This window comes from Gavialis gangeticus, unplaced genomic scaffold (assembly GCF_001723915.1).
Source record: "Gavialis gangeticus isolate Ggan-Ray unplaced genomic scaffold, GavGan_comp1, whole genome shotgun sequence".
NCBI classification, from domain to species: Eukaryota; Metazoa; Chordata; order Crocodylia; family Gavialidae; genus Gavialis; species Gavialis gangeticus.
Window position 1 is genome coordinate 59380561 of NW_017728992.1, and position 7540 is coordinate 59388100.

Genomic DNA, 7540 nt, shown 5'->3' on the forward strand with positions numbered 1-7540 from the left:
AATCTGCAGTTCACATGTTACAGAGTGGTGCAACTGGGGTGCAACTATTGTAGCACAGAGCATGGCAATGCTCAAAGCACAGTTTATTGTTCCATTATCTCCTTAAAATAATTCTTTAATTGCCATTTATGCTGCTTCATGTAAAAATACATTTGTGGCAAATGGGTGTACAGGCAGCATCAATGAAATACTAAACATGGGCTTGAAAAATCGTTATGGTTGCTGGCCTATCACACAGTATACGCTGTGCACATTGTTGGGCTGAGTACACAGCATTGATATGATGAGATTAGAAGACTGAAACTATTTGCCTGTTTCTGATTAATCCCTCCTCTTCCTGATTATTATTGATAAAATTGGAGTGTAAACTAATGCTAATCTGCTTAGGGCCCACTAAGTTCTCATGAATATAAATGTATCAGCCCATCAGTCAAATTTACATTCATAAAATGTCCTTCAGGCAAGAACTCAGGACAAAAGAGGCAATCAATATAAAGATAAAGGCTGGTCATCTTGATTCGATAACAAAATGACTTGGGCATTTCCCAGTTTTCCTGGTAGGGTGTTATGGGAAAATGGAGTGGACAATGTCTGAGTTATGTCCTTCAACTGGCCACTAATATTTGTAATTTTTGTGCAGATATGAGCAATTATTGAAAGCAAAGAGATTATAGGACTGACAATAACTTGCTTTGTCCATGCTTCTCCTGCACAGCTCTGCTGAAGCATCTCAGTCCTGGCCTGAAGATTACTTATTATGGCTGTAGATCCCTTTAAAGTGAAGGTTTTCAATGGTTTGAAAATAAATAGTTTTGTCTGAGGCTGTTGCGTGTCCACAAGTGGCTGCAGGAAAGTAGGAGAAGACTACTCATCTCATTCCATGGGCAATGCAGGCAAGAGTTGAGGACAGGTCTTTTAGGAGAATGCATTAACATGTTGTTTTGTGGTTCTCCCTTAGATGAGAACGTCCAGCCTTCAATATTAGTACCCTACAGTTGGGTGCTTAAAATTAGTACCCTACAGTTGGGTGCTTAAAATTATTTAGATGTATAAATGGTGTTTAGGTATCTTCAAGCCCATTTACAAGCGTATATGCTATGTTTAACATGATCTAATTTTAAGCATCCGCATTTGAAAACTGAACACATGTTCTGTCATATCTTGGAGTACCATTTCATCAGGGTGCATGAAAATGTTATCACAGTATGTACTTTGCACCTTGATTGCCAGATGGGGCTGTTTAACTCAAGATATATTTTGAAGTATATGGGGGCAAGTGGACATTTTTAAACTGCTTTCCATTGCATAATTTAAAAAGAAATGACTGAGCCAATCTTTTTAATGAGGTAAATTTGTTCTGTTGCTGTGTTCTAGACTGCAGCCAAGCATGATTTCTTTTTAGGTAATGAGGCATTCCTGCAAAGTGGAGTCATTACAAAGGAAATGCTGGCACCATAGTAACTGTGGGGGAACGGACTGGTTAAAATTAGAGATCCGCTTGCATCCAGTAATTACACTTTAGCACAGAATGTGACTGAAGTGTTTCATATTGGCCACCCTGTGGTGTTCACAACCCCTGGCAGGACTTTCAAGCCTCATGCTATACGACTGGAGCTCATTGTTTCTGGTACCATCACATATCCCTGAGGTGTAATGTCTTCTAAAAAGGGTGTTCCCAGCAGCCACAGCACAAGCATGGCAGCACCTGGTGGCTTCTGCCTCTGGTCAGAAGTAATCTTCATGAGATCCATACAGCTTCCCTGTGGTTGTTGTCTCATGCTTAATGCATCTTCTTGCATGTCTGTATGGGTGGCAACAAGAGGACAGTAAACAGGTAAACAAAGGCTATTGACTATTTAGCTCCATCTGTTAATTCTGATGCATTGTGCTTGCCTCTTCTTGGGCATGTCTACATGTGCTATTAATTCAAAGTAGGCTTAGTGTGCAGTAAAAATACTGGGCAGTAAGTCTACCTGGGAGCACATCTAGATGTGTTCTGTCTTGGGGGCAGATTTGCTCCCACCCTGCTCTGTCCCCCTGCCAGGGGGAGCTCTAAGCTCTGCCTGGGTGCTAGCCTAGGGACTGGCAGGGAGCGCGGGGGGACCCGTCCTCATGCACATGGGGCCAGGAGAGCTCTGCTGGCTGCAGCGGCACCTGGCTCTTTGCCCTATACACATTGGGAGGGGTCCTGTGCCCAGTGGGGCTTCCCTGCAAAGCCCTCGGCTGGCCGGGAACTGTCCAGTTCTGGGGCAGATCCCAGCCAGCTCTGGGCTCCGTGGAGAGTGCTCCATGGAGCCTGGGGCTGGCTGGGAACTGTCCCATCTCCTGTAATCACACCCCTTGAGAATCTGTCTTGCAGGTGGTAGGTGGAGGAGGCATACTTTCCCTTTGCATGCCAGAGATGCAAGTAATAACATGTGATAAAGTGAATGTAGCTAATACCAACTACTTAGGTATTTTCCTCATGCACTGAGAGCTCACAGGGTTGGGAGCAAAATTTCCTTAGATTCATGCAATTTCTAATGGCTTATAGTGCCATACCCCACCTCTTTGCTTTCCTCTACTACAATCTTGATTCTGTACTGTTCTGCATAACTATAAAACCATAGAGATTTCTTACCGGGTTCTTTTTCCCCTTCCAAGGGTTTTTCTGCAGTAGCGGAGGGAATGAGAGGAAGCTCTTATTTCCCTTTCTGTTTGCAGATTCTGCTTTGCATACCACATCCATAAATTAATGAAACAGCCTACATTGAGGTAACATGAGAATGTGTCAAACTAAGAATCAACGCATGTTCTGATCAGTTGCTGCAATACATGCTACAATGGTTTGTAGTACATAGAAACGACGGTGGCTGGCACTATTTAAATACCCTTCATAATACACAGACTGGCTAGCTAGCTTGCTAGATAAATAGGCACTTCCTGTGGCAGTCCATATCAGTTGCAGCACCATTGTGCATGGCTGTCGTGCAATTTCACGCAAACATCTCACAATGGCCAACATCAACTGGGATTAGTTGTTTCCATTAGAAACCAACTAGTCATCCAGGGAATGAATAAAACTGTTGTGACCAAAGTAACTAGCACAATACAGTATTTTGTGGTAACTTTTATATTCTTGGTTGATTCCCAGGTGGGGCATAAATAAGGGAAATGGGAGGGATGGAGAAATGACAGGATTTAGATCCATATCTTGAGGAGAGAGGCTGATAAATGATGAAAGAAGCTCCAGCAAATGTGTGATATTTGTTTTCTTAAGCAAGTGTATATAAATAGTGTAATGTGAGGAATCTAAATTGGCCTTTTGCTATCAGTAGAAATAGCTGTCTCTCTAAGGTAAATCCTCTGATCAGTGGCAAAGGTACCTAGAGCACAGAAAATATGTTCTTTTTTATCATATGATATAAATCTAGATACATAAATAAACTGATTGAAGACAGGGAATCAAACCTAGAGCACACAGTCATGTTGCCTCCATTCTGTTTTCACTTCTCTTTCATCTTTGAGGACTGCCGCTTGTGAAAACGCATGGGATGATCTTCTTGACTGAGACATTGGGATGTTATTTTGCCATGAATTTATGAGTGGATAATTAGCCCCTTATGCCTCCCAAGTGGCACACCTTTGCTTTATTTCCTTCTGTTTTCCTGTATTCTGTCTTCCCCATCTCTTCTCCACTTTTCTTTCTTCCCTTCTTACTCTTTTTGCTGTTATCTTTATCTCCCTAGAGACCTCATAGATGCTTCTTTCCATTGCCTATATTTGTCTGCTTCTCAGCCTCCTGAACCCCTTTCATTCACTATGCCTAGGCTCTGCCTTTACTCCCTGGCTGTCCTAGACATAGGCTGTTGCTTTCTTCTTCTCTGTTTTTCATTCCATATACCTCTTCCCCTTTCTCTGCATTTCTCTCCCCCCCCACCCCCACACACTTTTGGCTCTTTATCTTCCATCTGCCATTCAGGTTTATAAAGAGTTAGCCAAAGGCCACCTGCCCTTGTCAGTGTCAATGGGTGCTTTAAAAAGCCCCTAGTTACCTTTGTGTAGAATGGGGTGCTTGGTGTCAGCCTGTAATAGGCATTCTAAAGCTAGAAAATTAAAATGCAGCCTGAAAATGTTCACTCCATGATATCATTATGCAAATTACCACCTAGTGGCTCATCTTACCAAGAAAAAACTTCCTGCACTGTCTCAGTGTTCTTCCACCTTCACAGTCATGGTCACGGCCTATTTTTTAAATGCAAAGAATTTGTTTTAAATAGTAGCAATATTCTTACCTGCATTCTATATTATTCTCATGTATATAGTTTCTCAGTCCAGTTTTCAGTTCTGATTGTCTAAATGGAAGTCTCCAGGTCTAAATGCTAATGGACAAAGCGCTTTTTAGACACCCAGATGCCCATTTAAAAGCATCTGAATGCCAGTCTGATCACTCAAATAAATAAATGGCTCCCTCTTACTGAGATTGGCCAAGTTTAAAATGTTCTTTGTCGTTAAAGGTAGTTAGGTTACAGTATATTTTACACTTCTGTCAGGTTTCTTGTCTATGATGCATTTGTTCCTTTGGAGAACTTCCATAACGCACACAGTTTCTTACTTGGACATGCACTAAGGAGCCTATCATGCTATGAAATTTCCAAGTCATCCTTCATTAAGATCCCACTGTTGTTTGGAGAGCTCCACCAGCAGGCTCCCCATGGAAATCATCAGGGATGCTTGCTGGACCAGGTCAAACAGGAACTGGAGGTTTTCTAGAGAGAAGGATCTCAGATTTATTTCCACTGTAAAGTTAACTCTAGTTGCCTCTTACTCCAGTCCTGATCACAAACACAAATGCTTTACTCAGCTGCCATGATGCTTTTAATGTGAGTTGGCTGGCTAGTCAGAGACTATAGCCCCAAACCCAAGTACTCACAGTTCCTCAGCTGCTAACATGTCCACTTTGTAATATTGATGTAGACTAACATCAGCAGCTCTAGTCTTCTAGCATCTTCCCACAATTTCAGCCTCTTACCCTGTATGCCCAGAAAGCAAAACTTTCACAACTTACCAGGAAATAATTCATAGAGTGACTCTGCTGACTAGGATATGATCCCAAGATCACAAATGAATGCAATGCCACAGTAGCCACAGCAACTCAAGGGCTATTTTGCAGTAGAATCCCTCTTGCCTGAAGTAAGCTAACTTTAGGAAGAGTAACTGGACTGTGATAGGTCCATCCTGATGGACATACATGCATTGGCTTCATTAAGACTACTCACATCTTTAAAGTTAAGCACATGCTTAGCTAGCTTGCTCTGTCATGGCCTGAGTTGCCCTCTTTTTGTTTTGCTTGCTGGACTTAAAATTGCATTCCATAAAGCTCCCAAATGTTTCCAATACACATGCCGTGCAAAAGACTATCTAAGAAATGCTGGGTGAGAGAACCCTGTTACAAGGAAGTCCTAACTAGAGTAAATGTGCAGCTGCCATTTGCAACAGAAGAGTGAAAGAATCATCCGCATATGAAAGAACTCCAAATGAAGCTATAAAATGCATGTGTCAATAGCACATTTAGCAGAAATCACTGGAAGCTCTTGCTGAAATACTTACAATACACAGGGAAATATGCAGGCATTTGTGCCCTGAAAGCAGTCATATTCTTTGTTTCATAGCTTAATTGAACCCCTCCTCCCCATGTATATGGTGACCAATTTAAATCACAATAAGGAGCTAACTTCAGCTCACAAAAACAAGGAAATAGACAGTTATGGTTTAAATCTGGTCTGACACCTGACCTTAACTGTGACTGCTGTGCCAACAGACAGGAACAAAAAAGGCTAGGTTTAAAGCCCCCTTTCCTCAAGTTGGAGCATTAGACAATAGCTGTGAAATTCCAGCTTTTGTAGGGTTAATTGCATAAGTCTGTACTGTGATTTAACAAGATGTTTTGAAGCTGAATAGCTGTGATTTCCTTTGTTTCTTTTGTGGGCTGAAGGTAGTTAAAGGGGGGAAATTAACCGTTTAATTGTTATGAGTGCTGGAGAACAAAAGAACCACGATATAGTTTGCTGTTGAAATTACTCATAAGAAACTTTTTTATAATCCTTAACAAACAGATGTGAGCCCATTGTGTCTCCTGCAAGGGCCAATTCATGCTTGTCTGTTGTATAAAGTATTACACAGCCATATTTTTAGCTCTTAGGTCATTTCACAGTGGTAAGCAGTAAAGAAACCTGAGTGAAGGAGGGGGCCTTTTGGCTGGGGTCAAGTGAGACTGGGGACATCTGAATCTCAAGGCATTCAGGCCTGGGGCCTGCCTGGATTTGGGACCTGGTATCAGAAGCTCCAGACCAATTGGTGTGGGAAGGAGGATACTTGCCTAGTAGTAGAGCCACATGGATTTGACAACTTAGCTCTTATCAAATTTTGAAACTTGACTATTGGGCTTTGCCCAATAGAATTCAGAACTGATTTGGTCTTGAATAAGATAGATTTAAAAAAATAGAAGGAGTGGGAAGAGAGAAGGTGAGGATAACAGCAAGGGGGTGCAGAAGCTTAGCCAAGGGAACAGTTGGGTTAGGAATAGTTGGAGCAGGAACCTTTCGCCTGGAGCTTTTTCAGACTTGCCTTTTTACAGACAGGGACATCAGAGTTTAACGCTGCACAGGTGAGGATGTCTCATTAATTCATATAACCGCATTGTTTGATGATAATATGCTATATTACTTCCCATTCAACATGTCCAATATTTTTTCCCTTTTGTGACCCCTGCTGCACATCAAGCAGATGTTTTCATTGAGCTTTGCACAGTGACACATAGGCGTTTTTTACTTGACTGGTTACAGCTAGTTTAAACCCATCAAACACAGGCATAGTTCAAATTGTGCTTTCATTTATGAATTCCTTTGCATTTCTCTAAATTTCTGCCAACACACTGCCCATTCACCTTGCTTGGCTAAGTCCTTATTAATTCTCACAGTCTTCTCTAACTTTGATCAGAGATAAATAAGTTCTTCTCATCTAATTTAACCAACTCAGTGTTCACCCACTTTTTCACATCATTAAATTGGTATATTAGATAATTATTAGCAACTTTAGGAAACTGCATATTTTGTCATGTTGAAAATTGTTCATTTATTCAGCTGAGAGAGGTATGGTTTTCCTCCATAAAAGACTTGCTGGTTTGTCCATACACACTGGGTTCATCAAGGTAGTTCATAGTTCTGCAAGCTGACCAGTAGCTTATTTTCACTCTGCATTAGTAGGGTTACCACACTTCCAGGTTTTCCTGGACATGTCCCCTTTTTGGGTCCTCCCATGTCCGTCCAGGTGTTTTTTTTGAAATATCAGCAAATGTCCAGGATTTTGCTCCGATTTCCCAGTACTTTCCTACCTGCCCCAGCAAGGAGATGTTTGGAGCTGGGGGCAATGGGAAAAGGTGATTGGAGGCTGGGGCGTCACGTGCTTTGCGTGTGGGTCTGGGGAGGTGGAGGAAACGGGGGGAGCCATCTTCAGGGGCAGCAGGGAGCTGCATGGGCAGCAGGGTTGGGTGGGGGGGGGA

At 42.1% G+C, this 7540-nt stretch overlaps 1 long non-coding RNA gene across 1 annotated transcript; it reads right to left on the bottom strand.

Moving 5' to 3' along the window:
• Positions 1–1008: 1008 nt before the first annotated feature.
• On the bottom strand, positions 1009–4226 carry LOC109299400. Its single transcript, XR_002097821.1, has 3 exons — positions 4165–4226; positions 2621–2744; positions 1009–1801 (listed from the first exon to the last, which is right to left on the bottom strand). It is a non-coding gene; the product is annotated as an uncharacterized LOC109299400 (long non-coding RNA).
• Positions 4227–7540: the final 3314 nt, after the last annotated feature.